Raw genomic sequence first — 20831 nt, forward strand, 5'->3', positions numbered from 1 at the left:
CACACACACACACACACACACACACACACACACACACACACACACACACACACACACACACACACACACACACACACACACACACACACACACCGTCTTTTTTAAACACACTTGCACCAAGACAAACAAACATGGAGACACACATTGCCCTGGCGCAACCTGATTTCACTTTTAATTTCTACCATTTTATACATCTGTTTTTTGCAAAATTTATTTCTAATAACAAAAATGTCAAATCCCAAATTACTACTATAAATCTGCAGAGCATTATGAGAAGCGGAAGACTGGGTTTAGGGGTCTGAGTTAAAATAACTGTCTGTCTAATCATCTGCACAACAATATTTGCTGTGAGGCATTCTAAATAGATTATCGCTAGTCCATCTGTGTCATCATTGATTTATAAGGCATTAAGCTGCTTGGGGAAGAGATAGGGCCTCGCCTTCTCTGCTGTTAAAGGGGCTTCTTGTCGAAATCAGGGGCATGGCAATGGAACAACTGTGGCACTTGTCTAACCTCCCCTTTAATCGTTAGGCAAGAGGAAGTGAAAATAGGACGGGTGTATCTGTGTTTTTTTCAAAAAGGGAAGTATGAATCCAAATTTTCAGCATCTCTTTTTGTTTGGCGATACAAAGAGACTGGGAGGAGGGGAGGAAGTACAGGAAAAGAGAGAGAAACAAATAGCACACACAAACACATGCACATACACACATGCATGAAAAAAAAAAAAAAAAAAAAAAAAAAAAAAAGGGACATCATTAACATATGAATGCTATATGCAAATGGTAGGGAGAGAGCAGATGTTGTTGCATTTAATTGACCTATATGTGAATTGCATCCAAACCTTTCAGTGTTTTTCTGGGCCCACTGAGTACAGTTTTGACTGGCTTTCTAGTACCACTCAACACACGAGCAGAGAGCACAGTGATTTTATCAGTGATTAAACATAAAGAGGAAGATGACTAAACATGGAATAGAGTAGAAAAAAAATAGAAAAAAGAAGTATCTTTGTTTAAATTTGTGAAAACTCATTGTTTGTCCCTGGTCCCTTTTTTTTGTCTGACCTCACGGCCTCACTGCTAGAACTGACTTTTTCTTCCTAACAGGTGGTGGAAAGTAACTAATTCAACCCAGTCTCACATCAAAATGTGTCATGGCTATGTTAGTCCGCATCACAAAACGCATTAGTCGCACAGTTCCGCCTCACTAATTGTAAGATGCTTACATTTTTCATGGTCTATTCTTTTCTAATGGCCTGCGTCCATGTCACGTAACTGTTTCAGCATGAAAACGACTTGGTTAGATTTGGGAAAAGATCATGGTTTGGGTAATAAGTTACTTACTGGAGTGACGTTACGTAGATAATTTAAGTTACATTATGTGCGTTCTGTAAGTTTAATATGTTGCTTAAATCTGCTCGTTACTTGAAATTAATCTACATTTGTATTGTTTTTTCAACATTGCTCTTCTGGGTGGAAGTCTTGTATTTGATCCATCCAACCACACTGACTTTCTTCTCACAATTATTGAGCCATTGCTGTAAAACGATATGTTTGCGCTGTGGATTAATGGAGCTGTTTCACATTGTGATATGTAAGACTGGTTTGACTGAGTACATTTACTCAAGTTTATTTTATGCAACTTTATACTAATTTAGGAGGAAATAGTGTATTTTACTTCGTAGCTACAACGACAACTTAGTCTGAAGTTATCTTTTGAAGAAAAAAATGTATAATGAGGTTGCAAAATGCATAGCTAATGCTACCTAACAGTAGATAAAATAGCAAATATAATACAAAATTAACACTCAAAGTTCAAGGCTCATGGCGAGCTGTATATATTGACTAGCCTATTAAGACCCATAAAAACATTGATCATATTTTCCAGTAGTGGTCTTACAGATATGTTCATTCTTCAACTTTGCATAGACATGAACTGAATATGTTTCCCTATAATGCTGATTTACTTTATGTAAGATAGGCGGAAATATGTTTTTGTCAACACATCTGTTGTGGCAAATCTGTTTGTATATGAACATATTTTAAGGAGCCATTGTGGGGCCTCAGATTTCTGTTTAACACTGTAAAAGTGAAAGTAATATGTACACACACAATTTATTTCCTGCAAATCTCTTGTGCATGGGTTGACAATTTAAATCCTGCACAGGAAAGGCAATTAAACAGTATCAAAATGGGGTATTATATCATAAAAATGTTAAGGGTTGTACTTTTCTGACCTTTGCATTGGAGTAGCAGCATTTCTACATTGTGCTATAACTATTTTTACTTTTTACAGCGCATATCTTCCTCTGCTTATGTGGCCTGCCAAGGCCTGGAAAGACGGTGATTTTAAAAGTCTACTCATATTTAGGCCCTCAACCTCAAACACCTCCCCAAATTACATTTTATTCTGCAGGTAGAGACTAAGAAAGCAAAAATAAATGGGAAGGGAAAGTCACACATTTTACGCTGCGATGTTTGCGTGAGCCATGAAAAACACAGATGCTATTTTCATCTGGGCCTCTGCCTTTTTTATTTTTCTCTTTCCCCTGTCCCTCCTTCTGTCTTTCTTTTATTCTCTTTTACCGACACCCCTCATCCCCCTCCGTCCCCATTTTCAAACACACACATATATACACACAAATTCTTGGGAATGTCATTAAATTGTATTAAATAGCCTTTTGTCCAGGGGGCAAGGACCACCCCGATATATGATAATACATTAAGGCCCCAGTGTAGCAGCCACTGAGCCGAGACCATCTTAAGAACATGCATGGTGTGTGTGCCATTGTGTGTGTGCATGCGTGCATGTGCATGACATGCTAAAGAAATGGATGCCAATGTGGAGCGAGAAAAAAAAAAAAAAGATGGAGAAGGGAGGGTGAGGCAAGTTGGCGTAGAGGAATAGAATGAGTGCGATATACAGAATGAGAGAGGAAGGGAGGGAGAGAACAAGGTGGTGTGGCTGCCTGCCTGTGCATGTGGCTCCCTAACAACTGTGACACATACTAATAGAAACATACCTAATAAATTACAAGCTTTCAGGGTCTGGCAAGCTGACATTTTCTCTGTACACGGGACAATTTCATATCTGCGGCGCAAAGTCGAGGGGCTGCTGGACCAAATTGCATCACACAGAGATGCCAGAGGATTAGCATAAAAATTAACACTTAAATTTCAGCTTATTGTCAACCCCACTCCTGCACCGGCTGCCTCACAACAATCAATTCCTCTTAGAAATCTGATTAGATTCCATGACGCTTATTATCCCAGTCATGTCTGCCTGCCCCCTTCACTACCACCACCACCACCACCACACACACACACACACACACACACACACACACACACACACCCACCCACACACGCACGCACGCACGCACGCACACACACACACACACACACACACACACACACACACACACACACACACACACACCACTGTCATAGTCACATCACTGGCTGCTATGACTGGCCAAACCATTTGTTTAATTGAATTAATTACAAAATAAATCCAAAGGTGTGGCATTTCTTTTGAAAGATGATGCTTCATTCTTTGTCTTGTTGTTTATCGGATGATTTTGTGTCTTAAGCCTGCATAGAAAGCCATTCCAACAAGATAGTGTAGCTTTTGCAGTCAAGTCAAGTTCAAGTCATTTTAAACAATTTCCCTGGGTGAAATAATGGCTAATGGTTAAACACAAAATAGGACTATTTTCCTTTTCTTTAGTATAAATCTAATGAGCACAAAATGTATGCATTTAGATTAAAATATCACTGATTTGTCTCAGTCTTATTACATTCAAATGCCAACATTGTTTTCACTCACAATTCCCACCTTCCTTCGTTCAAAATTAACTTTAGCCATCACGTTTTTATGTTTACAGCAGATTGCTGGAATGATGCACAAAAAAGAAAAAAAAAATCAACCTCATTTTGAGTTCTCATGAGACTGTCACTATGAAATATTTGTCAATATCCCTTCTCTGTTGAAGCACATTGCACAAGTATGTACTAAAAGCACAGTGCACATTGGGTGGCTTTGGTAAGACTCTTGATTGTTTAGACAAATGGCAATTCATCGCATCCAGATGTCTTTAAGCTGTGCTCAACCACCATCGTTGCTTTCCAAGGCGCAGCCTGAATGTATACAAACATCTCCTCATAACTGCATTCCTCATCGGGGCCTGCAAGCGTCACAGCTCTCGTCACTGAGCCTGGATGTCAGCCAGGAGAGTTAACATTTGATATTTAGATTTTTGCGATAATCCTCACAGGGGCAGAATCTTTTACCAGAATAGAGCTTTGACAAGTTTAATTTTCCCGATCAACTACAGCGGATGAAAAATGGAGTTCCTTTTTTAAGGCGTTAGTATCAGTTATGGGACTTTTTCAGGACAACATCCCAGAGCAACAAACATTTTTTTAAAGTTTTTTTCTGAATTAAAAAAGTGCAGGGTAGGAAAAGCATACAAGTGGCAGTGAATGAGGTACACCCTGGCCGGGACAGGCATTATAACATAACACTGGTACAAAGGGTCCCGAATAAAGACGCCCACAGGGTTGAGAGAAGGAGAGAAGAGAGAGGGAGAAGGAACAAATCGTCTGATGTTCTAAGTGGATAACAACAGCTCCTGCTATGCAGCAGCGGAGGCGCAGAATAATTTAAACCAGCTACCCGGCTAACCAGCCCCTCCTTCCCCTCCCTCATCTCCTGGCCACCACGCTATTCTTATGTTAACATGGCTAAAGCGCAGTGGGCCACCCAGCAGCAGAGAGCAGAAACTTAAGTCCACACTTCAGGAAAAATAATCCATCTCTCTGCCTCTCTCTTTGCAATGTGACTTTACTCACTTACACACACAGACATACTGCTTGCTAAGGGAAAGGCTGAAACAGATACAGAGGGAGCACACCAGTACATTTACTGTGCCTTTAAAGCAGATTACTTTTCAGACAGGAGTTTGAAGAATAATAAACCTGGTGCTTAACTGGGCTATTTTCCCTTTCAGTTAATGCCATGCACTGGCAAGGCGGGGGCGTGAAGAATTCATAAGTCTTTAAATGCAGAATAAACACTGCTTTCTTTGTTGATTGTAGAGCTCTGTTGTGTTTTTTTGCAGATCTTGCCCCCCTTTCCCTCTTTCTCTCTCTTTGTCTGTCTTGCTCTCCTTTCCAATCTCCAACCAGAAAAGCTGCTGTTGTGTTTGGTCTCCAAACAGCACATCTGAGGTACACACCTCGCTGATATTTTATAGGTTCAAATCCCCAAGAATGGGAGAGGGAGAGAGTCATATTTTATACCGGCGGTTTATTTTAACAGGGGCTTGTAATTAACGCAGCATGTCCTCTATCTCCCAGCCATCTATGCCAAGGCCTTTATTTAAACAACTTTATTGTGAAATGTTTGCGTTCTCAGCGTTCGGCCAAGGCCCACACACAGAATATTATTTCATACTTCAAGGAGAGGGTAGGGGTGTGGGGGGTGGAAGGGGTGGGCTGGGGTGGGTGTGCTGGAAGAGTTTATGCTTTGAGCAGTTATTGTTTTTGATTACAGCAAGACTCTTTTTAAAATGGATCAAGCCCAGTAACCTTGCACACATATATATATTCAGGCAAACACTATCTCACACATTACACGCTGACTCGTATTGAAGATGTAAGAGGCTGAAGGAGAACCTGTTTACAGACGGAGTGTGCGAACCTGAAGCCTTTGCTCAGGCCAAATGCACAATCTCAGCATGATTTATGAGAATAAGATCACACTATTTATGTCCAAATGAGAGCACTTGTTTAATGCCACTGCTTGGGGGCTTCTTTTTGGAGTGTGTGTTTGTGTTCTTACAGGGTTTTAATGGAATTTGATGGGGAGATTGAGTGTTTACATTTTGTCAAAATGACCCCGAGTTAACACGGCACTCAACATTTCTTCCAAGCTATCAATGCGACTGAGAAGATCAAACTGTGAGATATGAGTGTCGTATTAAGACCCACTAGTGTCTACCATGACACGGCAGTTCATGAATGTTTATTTCCAGGTTATCTATGATCCTAGTCTGTAGTGGTGTCACACAATTTAACATTTCCTTCTAAAGACAATGCATTGGAGTTTTCAACATGATTGACCAAAATGGTAAACGCTCTCAGAACATGGGCAGCTACATTTCAACATATTTCTACACTTCTGATTTTCCTCTGTTGTTCTTCTATGTGGCGGCAACTGCTGAGTTGGAAATAGTATGGAAGACAACTTTATATTGAAACTAGACAATAAGGCCCATGCCCATCTTATCTTCACTGTGAGGTCTTAAACACACAAACCATAAATGCTTATTAAAACCCCATTCAGGTTCCATAATGGGTTTTAAAGTGAGAATGCAACCATTGTGATAAGACATATTATATGCAAAACAACTGTAGGTCAGCGTTGAAATATTTCTGATTCAATTCTTTAACCTTCTTAAGACACTCACAGCAGAAATGCTATTCTCATCATCTCATAATAGAGCACCCGTGCTTATAATACAATAACTTCCAGTGCATTACAGTGCCAGTGCATTACCATGTCTGCTGTCCAGCAGATCAGATGGATCATAGATCGCCTTGGAAATGCTAAATTTAGAGAATTCTGCTTTTAGCACACAGATTAGACTAACAGGAAAAAAAAAAACATCACTGGCAAAGATTGTAAGCAAGTTTAGCTGCACTGCTGCAGCCTGTTGAGCCACCAAAAACACTTTGTCAAATGGATTGCAATGGTGATGCAGCGGATATTGCTCTGTACAAATACGTCACACACCACAGCCTATTCTAGTAGTGCTATACATATTTTGACTCAAGGATTGAAGGCTAAACAACTTTCTTCAACACAACAGAAACCTCATCCCACCTTGTGTCTTCTGACATTTGAATAGAATTTTTATTTTTCAATCAAGTAAATGCAAAGGGCCCAATCTTATGGCCAAATTAGTAACACTGGAAGTGTTGGTCAAATATTACTAGCCCTGCAAACGCTGTCATTTCAACATAGCACACACTAACAAAGGTATTCTAAATCAAAGTGCCAATGATTTTACGTCAAAGTTAGTCATGTTAGCTGTGCTACTTGTGAATTTTGATGCGGGGCTCGAAGACTCTTTCAGGACGTCTCCAAACCGTAACATTTTTAAAGTGTAGATTTAAGGTGGCTCCATCACATGCATGCTTTTGAAATGACCATTTATCTTTTTTAGCATTCATTAATAAAATAAGAGCAAGATAAAATATGTGTTTCCTTATCGTATAGCCAACAGCATTCATGTATATCATAAAACATATTGGTTCAAGTACAGAACCCTGTGGAATGCTACGACTAACTTTTGCCTGCATGGAGGAGTCATTACTCACATTAACAAAATTATTCTATCTGATGAATATGATTTAAAACAGCCAGAACAGTGTTATTTGTGACTTCTAATGCTGTTTCTGAGCTATAATTTACTCTAATGTGTTCCTAATAATCTCCAAACACACTATTCCTGCATTTCAAAATGAAAAAACAAAAAACAAAACAAAGCCAGAAAGGAAGAAATGCAAACACTGACATGAGACAAGACCTTGCATTGCCACAAGAGAAAGCTGCACTGTATTGAATGTTTGGTAATCATTGTAATGAGAAACACATATGAAAAAACATTCTTATTTTCCCTGTGGATTCAAGTGAGAAGTGATTCTGCAAAACCATTTTATTCTGAAAGGAAGCTGCAAGCATGATCCATGCTGACATGTATAATGTGTGCTGACTGTTGCAGTTTGATGTCTGTGCAACATAATTATTTTATTTGTTGTGATGTATAAATGCTGCACTACTACTTACTTAACCATAACCTCTGACCAGACAGGCCAATGTATGAGCAGGTGGAAAATGTGTGTTTAAAAAAAAAAAAAAAAAAGATGAGCTGCTAGGATTGCAGAAATAATATCATTTGTGAAAGTTGAGGTCAACAAATACATGTTTTACTCCAGAGTAAAAGCAAGTTTAAAGACAAAGGATGACAGAGGAGGTAGTTCATGTCATAGAACCTCCATACTGAAAGTTAGCTAATCAAAGTTAGTTAGCTTGCCTGCCATTCATGGTTTGCATCTGTGCAAACCTACACTAGAAAATACAGGTTCTTGAATTGAACTGTGAATTGGTGAAAGATTTGTCTTTATCTTCCTGGTTCCTCCCCATTCATTATTCTTTTCCATCTTGCTACTGTTTGCCTTTCCTTGCCGTTTATTTCCTCTGTATATTCTACATTCAGCTTTCCCTCAGTCTCATGCTCCCCTCCCCCATATGGGGTGAGAGGCTATATGAGGATAAACTGAGGTGTAGACACTTCGTTATCCTGGCAGAGGCCAAACAAATCGAAGAAGGGGAGCACCTGGCCGCTGGGTAAACCACAATCTAAGAACTGTTCTCCCCCTCCCTTTCTTATCATCATTCCTTCTCTTATACTATCATATAAGTATGATATATTTTACCAGTACACCCATTATTCCAATGAAGTATAAGTTTAGTTGGATTCTGCCTCACAGTTAGATAGTAAAACAGCTAGTGTTCAACAAATGCTCATATAAATGACCATAGAGTTCTGTGCTATTTTTAAAGTGTAACTATTTTACAAACTATCTAAAGCCTGAACTTACACACCCCACTCATGCTTACACACAAATACACTCCCAAATGCTCTCCCACCCAACAAGCAGGGATAGTGGCCATTCACCAGAGCTCCATCGATCGTACCTGGATCTGCCAAACTCTCGACTGTGTCATTCAAACCTTTTCAATTTTTAATCATGAGCTCCAACATCAGAACAGCTCCCTGCACTGTCAAACACACACACACACACACACACACACACACACACACACACACACACACACACACACACACACACACACACACACACACACACACACACACACACACACACACACACACACACACACACACACACACACACACACACACAGCAAAATAATGTAGATGCTACAAACACACAGCTGTAAAGGCACACAAAAAGTGCACACTCTTACCACCCACAGTACTTCAAACACTCTTATCTCTCCATCCCAGCAAACAAGTACACAAACACACACACGCACACACACGCACGCACACACACACGCACACACACACGCACGCACACACACACACACACACACACACACACACACACACACACACACACACACACACACACACACACACACACACACACACACACATCCCCCTCCATCACAGACAAAAGATACGTAAGGTACAAAGCATATTTCTGTACACAACAATTCAAACCCAAGGATTGTTTTCTCAATGCCAGCTGACAAATAATATTAAGATCTACATGCATGCTGAGACTGAGTATTTCTATGATTGTGTATGTGTGTGTGTGTGTGTGTGTGTGTGTGTGTGTGTGTGTGTGTGTGTGTGTGTGTGTGTGTGTGTGTGTGTGTGTGTGTGTGTGTGTGTGTGAGAGAGAGAGAGAGAGAGAGAGAGAGAGAGAGAGAGAGAGAGAGAGAGAGAGAGGGGCATATAAAACCATGTGTTATCACCTGGTCCCGTCTTGTGCCCAGCCCCAGACTGTAGCCAGTTTTGACCTTGGGCTCTGCCATATTCATTACATCATTAAGTTACCTCTTCATTAACTTTTCATTGTTTATGGAGGAGGCATTGGGAAGGAGAATAGATGGGGGTGAGGTGATGGTGGGGGCTCTTTATCAAAAAGCCTGGGCATCTGGGCCCTGTTCTGCCTGCCTGAGCGTCCCTCCCCTGCAGTGTCAGAGGAATCTATTCTGGAGATTGGATGAGAGTTTTTTTGGGAAGGTGGCTTGTTGGTTGTCCAAACTGACAGATCATTTATAAATTGTGAAAATCATCACTTAAAATAAAAGGTACCCCCAATGGTTATTTATGATCTGCTATCCTGCGACATCATCTATCCATCTATCTGAGATCTGATTGTGAACATATTTTTGAAGGCTGGCCTTGTAGCTACCCAGCGCTGTTGTCCTTCCACACCACTCTAGCTTTCTGTCATTAGCGATGCATCGCCCCGACAGCAGACACAGATTGTGTTTAAAAGAAAGAAAAAAAAATCCATGCCAGCCACCATCTACCACTGCAGGCCAATTATAAATGGCAACTCACTATACAGCACTGCTCACTCATTCTCCCCTTCTCACTCACTCTTTTTAACAGTGGTGTTTGGCCAGACTCCACTACTTCTCTTGAATAACAGGGGTAGATGTCCCCTTGTGTTACAAGCTGCTGAAGGCTTGTTAGTTCACACTTTTTCACAGACAAAGCTCAGATGGGGAGAAACAGCGATACACATTTATACTTTTTCACCTTGAGCTTTTTTTCAGATGCTGATGATGGTGGTGTTTCAGATGGAAAGTGCAATTCTTATTTTGACAAACCATGCTTGTGCACAAGTGTTCAATAAAATGTAAAGTATGGTCCAAATGCTCTGAAATCAAGCCTGACTCTTCACATCATTTACCAATTACTAAACCCTAATACATTAAGGACCAAATAAGGGAAGACAAAATTAAAGAAAAACACATTTGTTGATATAACTTTAAAGATATGCACCCAAGATGGAGCTTAACAAATACAACTAGGGTTCAATTCACACTGGGGCAAAGCAGCACAGATTGGTTTCCCTTACAATTGCTGCACATAATTCCCCAGACTTTTTCTTTGTGTTTCAGTGTCTCCTTTAGTTTCTCCTTTTACTTAGTGGAGATTGGATTTATGTTATATTTCCTGCATCCAAGTTAGGTTGACTGGTGCCTTTCCTGTTTGCCCAATAGCTGCTCCAGGCCACTCAACCGTTACAGGATGGCTGAGTATACACTGAGAAAAAAACTAAAGTAATAAAAAAATAACAAGAGAGAATACAAACAAAGACAATATCTGTCATTTGTGGTGTCAATTAGTGCAACATCACTGCTTTAAAACCTTAAACAAATCATCATTATTAACAAAGTTTAGAAGACATCTAATCTGAGACCTGAATTTGCTGTGACTTGAAATGTGCTCTTCAAAATGGCCCCTGACTCTCTGATCCCAGATTGGTAGCTGATAGTTAGTATCTTTCCTCTCTTACCCGGCTGTTATCTCTGCCTCTTTCTCTAATCTGGATTTCAATTAAATGCCATGGAAAGGGTGAGCTATGTCATGTAACCAGGTACCTTTCATTTCATCAGGAACAATGACTGCTATTAATTGTCATTTTGAAATGAAAAGGTTTTATTTTTTAATTTAATGTTTCATCTTTCACCTTAGGCTTATAGCTCGGTCGGCTAATGGTACACCGTGAAGCTCTTTATTTAACTACATTACATCGTTATACCCCCACCTTAAAATAATCCCGTTACATTTTCAATTTAAGAAATCCACACTTGTTTGCGGGTACCTTGTATCTTTGAGATACAAGTTGGACCCTAAGACATGTGGTTTCCTACATCCACAGACTGATAAATTAATTTAAAGGTGGTAATTAAAGGTCCTGTATTTTACACTTACCAAAACTCATCTCATTATAGTTTTACATCTATCTTAAGGCTCACTCAAGAGTTCTGCAAAGAACAGACATATTCTGTGTTTGTGTCTTTCAGGCAAATGTATATCATTGACCCTCTCCTATGATTCGCTGACTCTTTTCTAAATGACGCATACCCAGACGATTGTGTAGCTTGCTTGTTCCAGGAAGAGAATGAACACTGGCTGTTTTGTTCTTTTTGTCCAGAAAAAAGTTTTGACAGAGAACCATGCTGAGGGCAGACATGCGGACATGAGTTTTAGTTTGTGACATCAAAAGCTTATGAAAGTCCGAACAGCTTGTCCAGCATAATCACTGAATATGGTGCATGTACTTTTGTGGACGTGGTCGTTTTTGCACTTTCGCTGTACACCTACACCTGCTTTATAATACAACTGGAGAAAAAGTAAGGGAAATCTTTAAACTGAAATTAAATAGATAATTGAGATACTAGGATACCACGTCTACAAAGTACAAGCATCATGGTAAAATGGCAAGGACACAAAACCTGACATGGTATTATAAGAAAAGCTGCAAGGAACAAAATCAGACCTTGTGCTCCACTCCACCAGAGTTTCAGGTATGAAATTACATAAACCATGTTTTAGTCATTGAAAATGCCTATGAGAAACAGCAATGCGTGCATTCATTCTAACCACACACAGTCACTCAGTTGATGTTATCTTGCAGGTCGTGTTTTCCAGCAAGCTGCACAGCTGAAAAAAAAAGTGTGCAAATACACCAGGTCACTTGATTTTACTTTGTTTCACTGTGGCAGCAAATGAGATGTGAATATTGGAAACCACAATTGAAAGGCTATATCAGAACAAATAAATAAATAAATGTTTACTCTCTCCGCAAGCCTTTCAATCCCATGCTACCTGTCTTCTGAAAGATTACTTTGATCTCTATATCCAAAACTTAGTTCACTTAGAGCAAGGGTATATGTAATCTTGAAATAAAAGCTATTATCAATATGTCCAATGGCAGCTTTGATATCAACAATCAAATCCATCCAAGCTAGCAAAATGGAGATGAAACATACTGAATCTCTTGACTAAATGTAAGAAGATCAGAAAAAGGGGTTTAAAAAAAAAAAAACAAGGAAAGAAAAATTAGGCCATGCCTGTCTATGCAAAACCTTATCACAATGATGCAATGATTTTGTTCAGGCAATTTCACCACCCAACATTGGTCAGCTTTAGGTATTTAGACTACTGATGGACACCGAAACTGAGACACCTGAGTTCAATATTGTCAAGAAAAAGGTCATTCTCAAATTTAGCTCGAAATATAGTATTTTATAAATAAAACTTTGAAGACTTAAATGAAGTTCTCGTATCTATTCTAATAGCAGGATAAAGCATTAGAGATGAGAATTTTAGGTGTTAGACTCATTCTGAAACATGTATTGGCAAAACTTGCTAATCAGCATAGTTTACTGAATTTGTTATCTGTCCTTACGCTTTCTCATCAGTGTATAAAACATACAGGAATATTCTCAAACTTCTCCTTTTAGCCTCTGTTCACTTTTTAAAAGACAAATGCTGTCATAAATAGCAGCTGTCATCGATTCCATGCCTACCTTGATGACAGGTCAAACTGAAACTTGTCTATTGTTGGGTTTGTAAGCTCTCTGCTCAAATGATGAATCTATGGAAATGACCATGAGAAGATTTTTTTTTTTTTTTTAACTCAAAACCAAGAATAAAAGTCTGGTTGAACTTTTCAGAGATGAGGTTTGTCAATTTCATTACAATATGATTGTTAGTATGAGTTTTCTGTATATTCTCCAGTGGTTTTCTAGTTTAGCTTGATGCACAACACAACACTAACTGACTCCAAGTGATTTAAATCAACTTTACAAGCATAAGCAGCATTCAAAACATTTCATAACAAATGTAGATGGTTGTTAGAGCTAGAAATATGAGTTGTGTATAAAATACAGAGGTGACGACTTGGATCAATAGCATAACGCTGTGTACAGTGTGTCGTCATTAGACCACACACAGACCTCACACGCACCCACAGCAATCAGAGTGCAGCCTTCGCTATCAAACAGAGAGCACCACTAGGGAAATGAGGAACTGTGTGTGCATGAGTGTGTGTTGTGCACATGTGTGTGAGGGAGAGAACGACCTCAGAGCCCTAGGGATAGTGTGTCACATAAGCTCCATCACAAGGCTGCTTTATTGAGCCTGGCATGGGTCAGACCCCTACTGTCATCTTCAAATATGCCTGCCACCTGCTCTCTCACACACACACACACACACACACACAGATACACACATGAACATGCACTCACATACATGCTTACACATCCACGTCTGTGCACGCTCACCATACACAACACACTCATGCATACACAAACGAGCACACATGGCTTGAAAAGAATTCATCTGGTGTTTTCTGGTAATTGCAACAAAAACACCAAATCTGGACGTGTCTCGTTCATTTCCCAAGACCCCAGAGTGGAGGGCTAATTTCAAACAGCCTCCCCCTCTCACTCTACAGACTTCTGTCCTTTTTTCTCCACCCGCCCTTCGTTTTTTTTTCATCCTCTCATTTCATTTCAGAGGGAAAAAAAGGGGTCTTTTAAACATCGTCCAGTTTCGAAGACAGTTATTTGCTAAGGAAAGGCAAAACTGACAAATTCTTTATTTTTTCTACCCAGAGAGTGTTCATGCCACTCTGCTTTTAGATTCCACGTCTAAGATATATACCCAGGCCGCTGTGTCAGGGACTCAGCCACCAATAATTTAAATTTGCAATGCAATAAGATTTGCAACAGCAACACAATCACTCTTGACTGGATCGGCAAATCAGGGGCTTCCTCTCTTCTTTTTCAACTAATAACAGTCTATTTTTACCCCGATAATTTCAATACAATGTAGTATTTTTGTGTCAATGCACTTGCTGCTCCCGTACAACTGGCACATACTGAACTCTTCATTACCACAAAATGAGCCACTGTGAGTTAAAGGGAGAGTGTGCACATGAGCATCGAGTATGGACATGCTTTTTCCCCCCCGCACAAACACAAGTATGGAAGTGTGTATGAGTGTATGAATCGATGTGTGCATGTGCCTCTTTTATGTGACGGTGCCTGCCTTTACAAGTGTGTGTGTGTGTGTGTGTGTGTGTGTGTGTGTGTGTGTGTGTGTGTGTGTGTGTGTGTGTGTGTGTGTGTGCGTGTGCGTGTGTGTGTGTGTGTGCATGCGTGCAGGCGTGTGTGTGCGTTCCCTGATGGAGATAAGTCTGAGTGGTTAGGAGGGAACAGATGTCAGCTGGCGTAGGCTGCCAGGAAGATTGAACAAAGCCAATCACGTTGTCTTCCTGTCCAAAACGCATGGCAGAGAGAGACCTGCATCTAACAACAATTTGTGGCATTAACTCTGAGCATGCCACCCTGCATGCAACTGTCATCTCACACACGCAAGCGCGCGCGCGCATGCACGCACACACACACACACACACACACACACACACACACACACACACACACACACACACACACACACACACACACACACACACACACACACCACCACCACCACCATCATCCTGTTTGGAATAAATATGGTAAACAACTGGTGGAGATATAAAAGACTGCAGGGGGAACTAACAAAATGGCGTCTGTGATATGATCTGCCCTTGCTGCTACAGTAGCTTAATCATTCATAAGCCTATACAGTGGGAGGACTGGGAGGCATTACTGAATCTTTACCTGTTTTTCTTTGCAAACTATCATTCATTAAATTAGATGTGTAAATGCTATAAAATGAGAAGAAGCAGCTCTTCAAAAAATGTGTTTGTTTTTCTTCTCCGTCAAATATAATGATATTATCAGTTGTTGTTTTTTAATGCACTAGGATAAACGTGCAAATGCCTATTTTGGAGAGAAATATTGTGATCTTAATTCTTCAGAAAAAGAGTAAATGATGTAAAAAAAAAAAAATCATGTTTACCATGTATCTTAAGTGTGACAGAGACAAACATGTGCACCCATACAAAAACAAAAAATATAAAAACATCTGAACTATATTGTAAAAAAAGAAGAAATTTGTCAGACATGTCCTTTACATTTACCATATAATTTTAGAATCCGGCCTGCAAAACACAAATTTCTGTTTTTCTCACACCAGAATAAAATCTGTATGTAGTCAGAGTTTTGGTTTTAAGGAACAGTAGAGTACAATACACTCAGGTAGGCAGACAAACACACCTAGCCCTGCTGGTCTGAAAACTCAAGGTTCCTCTGACAGACAGCTAAAACGGATCGCTTTGGTACTGAGATGTACTACACAGAATTCCATATCGAACTGAAATAATTCTAAGATCAACTGGGTTGCATCTGATCCTGCCCAGCATGTTCGACCAGAATTTATCAAATTATGCGATCTTTGCAGAGATAGCTGAAATGAAAATAATTAGAACTAACACATCATGTTGCCACTGTCAACCAGAGAAGTTGCATTTTATACCCATGAATGCCGAGTCTCATATATGTAGTGAAAACTTTGAAGCAATCATTGTATGTCTTCATATGTTTGGCCAATAAAACTGATACTGATTGAACTCAAAGTTGTAGCCATAACAGTTGACAATGCTTTGAAGAAGGATGTTGCTGGAAAGACGCTACCCAAACTGAATGCTTTACACACATCTTCAACCCGACAGCACAGAAGATCTATAAGATCACAGTTTCACGGTGGGCAACAAAGATTAGTGTCACCAATTCAATATCCAGCCAAATGTGAAATATGGTAACAATCTCCCCATCTGTTCATGACTTATGGCGTTAAACAAAGATAAAAAAAAAAAAAAGTATTTCTGCACAACATTATGATGTCACAGTTAAGTTGTCCTTTTACTTTTTGGCTGTAAAATCTAATCATTTTATCACTTTTGTCCCATTAGAAATTTTGTGAAAATTTGTCACGATTAGCAGTTGAATTCTGTTATGGCCACAAATGTGTTTTGTAATGTCACAGTGACCTTGACCTTTAATCAGTTCATCCTTGGGATTGAGTGAATGTTTGTGCCAAATATGAAAAAAATTCCCCCCAGGTCATCCTAAAATATTCACATTCACAAGAATGGGAAGTACAGACAACCAACCGAAATAATAGAGCTGCCGTCGCGGAGGCATACAAACAGCAAAGCAGACACTTTGAGACAACAGAGAAGCATTCAAATATAATGTATGTGTGTGTGTGTGTGTGTGTGTGTGTGTGTGTGTGTGTGTGTGTGTGTGTGTGTGTGTGTGTGTGTGTGTGTGTGTGTGTGTGTGTGTGTGTGTGTGTGTGTGTGTGAAACAGTCACCATGGCATCTTAGCCTTGACTGACAGATCCTTAGAGATCGTGTGTTACAAATCTGTTGACCTTTGACCTCCCTACAGAGTTGTAAAAACCACTCTCCATTTCCCTTAAGACTTTAACAGCCTGCCCAGGTGGTGTGTGTATGTGGATTTTCCTATGTCTTTGTGTGTGCACATCTTGTTTGTGTGTGTGTGCGGTGTAACCCTGAGGTTAAAGAGCAATCTGCAGCCAATTAAGCGCTTCACTAGGAGGGCCCTGCTTCCATGAATGAGAGGAATGCTCTACGAGCTTAAGAGGGAGGGACTTGACTGGGTGCTTTGAAAGCAGTATACTATGTGTGTGTGTGTGTGTGTGTGTGTGTGTGTGTGTGTGTGTGTGTGTGTGTGTGTGTGTGTGTGTGTGTGTGTGTGTGTGTGTGTGTGTGAGAGAGAGAGAGAGAGAGAGAGTGTGTGGTAGCTGTGTGTCATGGCTGTGACGTTTACAGTGCAGGTTTGTGTGCTGGTAACAATTAAGTGGCAGGGAGCTAATGTAAGGGTGTAAAAGTTCACCACATAGAGAAGACCGGGTTTGAGCGGGGTAAAAAGCTCCAATGCAGAGTGCCTGAGCAGAAATGTACTGACTACTAAGGCAATTACAGACTACCAAACCTCTAAAGAACAACAGGTAGAGAGGGTTGAAAATTCATGATAATATTGATGTGCGTCATTGTATTTTTTTGAAATGATATTTAGAAAGCAGGCCGTGCATTCCTATGATAATTAAAAGTGTGTCTGCCTTGTGTCACTTCTTGCTTCTTAGTTGGATCTTAAAGTCTTAAAGAAAGTGGATTATTATTTGTGGAATAATATTGAACATACATGTAAATGAGGATAGAATGGATTCATTTATTTTTGTATGTTTTTGTGTTTTGTTTAAAAGTGGAAAGAAGAAACAGAAGAGGAAAGCAAGCCAACTTATTAATTCATTTATAATTCAGAAATAAATATAACAATAGAAAACAGTTTGAGAGGTTTTCTTTGAATTTATCATTACTTAGCATGAACACTTTTATTTTTCTTAAGAAAGACCAAAGGTTTTGAAGGTTTTTAGATCTGCATATAAAAAAAACCTTTCATGAAGTGGTTGTGATCCAGTCTTGAGTGTGTCAGTTAGATATAGAGTGCATAAATGTTGTAATTTCTAATGTGAAAATTACCTTCGAAGCAGGAAAAAGTGGATGGAGGAAAGTGAGGACAAGAAGTGTAAGAGCATAAGGTCAAAGTGTGTGAAGGGAGGGATGTGAAGGAAGAAAGGTATGGTCGATGTCCACCCTTCTCTCCTTCACCTCCCCCCACCTGCACCTCCTCCCAGCAGCTCTGGCCATCCATCAGTGGGTGAGCAGAGAGGATCGGGGCCCAGAGTAATGAGCCGTAAGCCCCCTTACACGTGTTGATGCGCCACTAAATAAGATCCATTTACCTCAACTACCACCACTGCACCCCGCCGCTGACTGGAGGAGAATGCGTCACCCTCCTCCACACCACCCGACATGCCTCAAACACCTCTTGTCCTACAAACTTATGCAGACCGGCTTTTCCTGTGTGTGAGCTTACTTCCGTTCCTCTCTTACTCTTATGTGTGATAGTGAATGAATCTATGCGTATGTCCTTTTTTTCTGCAAGAGTGTGTACAGTAATGTGTAAGTGTGTGTGTGTGTGTGTGTGTGTGTGTGTGTGTGTGTGTGTGTGTGTGTGTGTGTGTGTGTGTGTGTGTGTGTGTGTGTGTGTGTGCCTGTGGCCAGGAAGGAAAGCATTGTGATCCAGTTACTCAAGACAGACAGAAGCAATTGTTCTCCAGTTACAGAGTTTTCTCCGAGACTTGGGGGCATCACTGTCAAGTGTTGAGGCCATCAGGGAAGTCTCGCTTTAGACGATTACACTCGATCTGGTTTGTGTGTGTGCGTTACAGCAGGGAGACCACAGTTTGACCTCCACTGCTCTGGATGCGAGGGTTACTTTCATCAAACTACAGTATCCAACTAAAACTAATCAGCCTACAAGAAGGGGACAGACATAATGATACAGTGGCATTGCTCTTTGTCCAAAATCTAATTGGGTCATCCTTGAGTCGAAGTGAATGTTTGCGCAAAATTTGAAGAAATTATCTCGCAGCATTACTGAGACATCATGGTCACAAGATTGGGATAGACAGACGGATGGACCAGACCGGGAAACATATTGCCTCCATCCAGGGCTGTCACCGGTGCGGTGGTATTAAACAAGATGTCAGACAAGGTGTGTGTCTCAAACTCAGACCTTTAGTGAAAAGCAACCGCCATAATTGGAGAAAAAAACTGCTAATACAAAGTGTTGCAAAACAAAAATGGAGAGTGGTGAGAGGCCAAAAGGAAAGGAAAGAGCAATGGGAAGAATGTAAAAATCATAGGAAGAGGAAAAAGTAAAAAGTGAGACAAAGAGAAAGATTACAGGAAAAAAAAGAGAACCGGCAGAAAAGGGGACAGATTAGTGAACAAGGCTTTAGTAGCGCTGTTGGGGTGAAAGAGAATGCCACTAATAATGAGATGTCTATTTTACCCACCAGCTCTCTGTCTCTCTCACTGCTACGCCTGTTTTCCTCTGGCCCCCATTATCAGTGCACTTGAACCCGGGGATAACAATGAGTTCACAGAGATTGAGAAGTGCCGAGGTCTTAATTGTATGTATTTAGTCACGCAAACAGAGGCAATGGCCTGAGAACGCCTAGTTAGCCAATGACATCATTTAGCCACACAGCCACTTTAACTCAATGGGGCTGCAGTGGCATACAGTTCTCTGTCACTTTATGCTGTCCCTGCCTGCCATTGCTTTGTGTTTCTGTTTTTTGTGTTTTTTACAATGAAAAGATTTTGTAAAATGCTACTCTATAAAATCTCTTCAATCATTATCTTTTGATATTGCCCTGTTTTCTTCTCTCATTGTTCACGTTGTATATACCATTGTGATTAAACTTTAGAATAAATAAATAAAAATGTAACGTAAAGTGTTACATAGTATGTAGTATGTGTGTTTGTGTGTGCATGTGTGTGTGGGGGGGAGGGGAGGGAGACTGAAAACAAAACTTACAAACAAAATAATTGTTTCCTTTTATGGAATTGGAACCAGTGAATATATTGTGTTCCTTGTTTTTTTTTTAATTTTATTTTTTTCAACCAAATGTATTTGAATAAAATTGAGTAGTCTCAAAGCTTTTTATATTTTATCTAACGTTCTAATTTTTAAACGAGCATCTACAAATAAGGGCAGGGTGGAAATGACCTCTGTGCTTGCCTGATAGAATGGCTGTGTGTGGATGTATGTGTGTGACTATTTGTTTGCATGCATACTTTTGTCAATCAATTGCTGGCAGTCACAAAGATGATGATGGCACTGAGATGTTAGTGCGCCTGGCTTGCTCGGCACAAAGAAGGGTATGTGTGTGTGTGTGTGTGTGTGTGTGTGTGTGTGTGTGTGTGTGTGTGTGTGTGTGTGTGTGTGTGTGTGTGTGTGTGTGTGTGTGTGTGTGTGTGTGTGTGTGTGTGTGTGTGTGTGTGTGTGTGTGTGTGTGTGTGTGTGTGTGTGTGTGTGTGCGTCTGCGTGTACATGTGCGTGTGTGTGTGTAGAATGGAGGGGCGCTTCTCAAGCAGGGATGTCAGCACTTGAAAAATCAATCACCATCTGGGCTCATTTCATACAAAGGACAGAGCGAGGGGAGGAAAACTCACAAACACGAACACACATAGTTCTTGCATCTTTCATTTCATGCAAAGACAACAGAGGGCAAAACTGTACGGCAGCTCGGTGCCCCTCTTGTTTCCTGCCTCTCTGTTTTAAGTGAACACTTAACTCCTTGCCTGGATCCTGCTGGTATAAAAGCAGGTACAATTTTCTCCTCTGCCCCGCACCTCCGCCTGGCCATTTTCAAATC

The 20831-nt window shown here is 40.3% G+C and overlaps 1 protein-coding gene across 8 annotated transcripts in view; it reads right to left on the bottom strand.

Moving 5' to 3' along the window:
* Window positions 1-20831, bottom strand: part of znf536 (zinc finger protein 536) — a 198033-nt gene that overhangs the window by 116976 nt on the left and 60226 nt on the right. The gene's annotated exons all lie outside the window — the stretch shown is intronic.

The sequence above is a fragment of the Brachyistius frenatus genome, unplaced genomic scaffold, assembly GCF_029030835.1.
Source record: "Brachyistius frenatus isolate BFR_SWC_R1_liver_20210118 unplaced genomic scaffold, ASM2903083v1 Contig_86, whole genome shotgun sequence".
In the NCBI taxonomy this organism is placed as follows: Eukaryota; Metazoa; Chordata; class Actinopteri; family Embiotocidae; genus Brachyistius; species Brachyistius frenatus.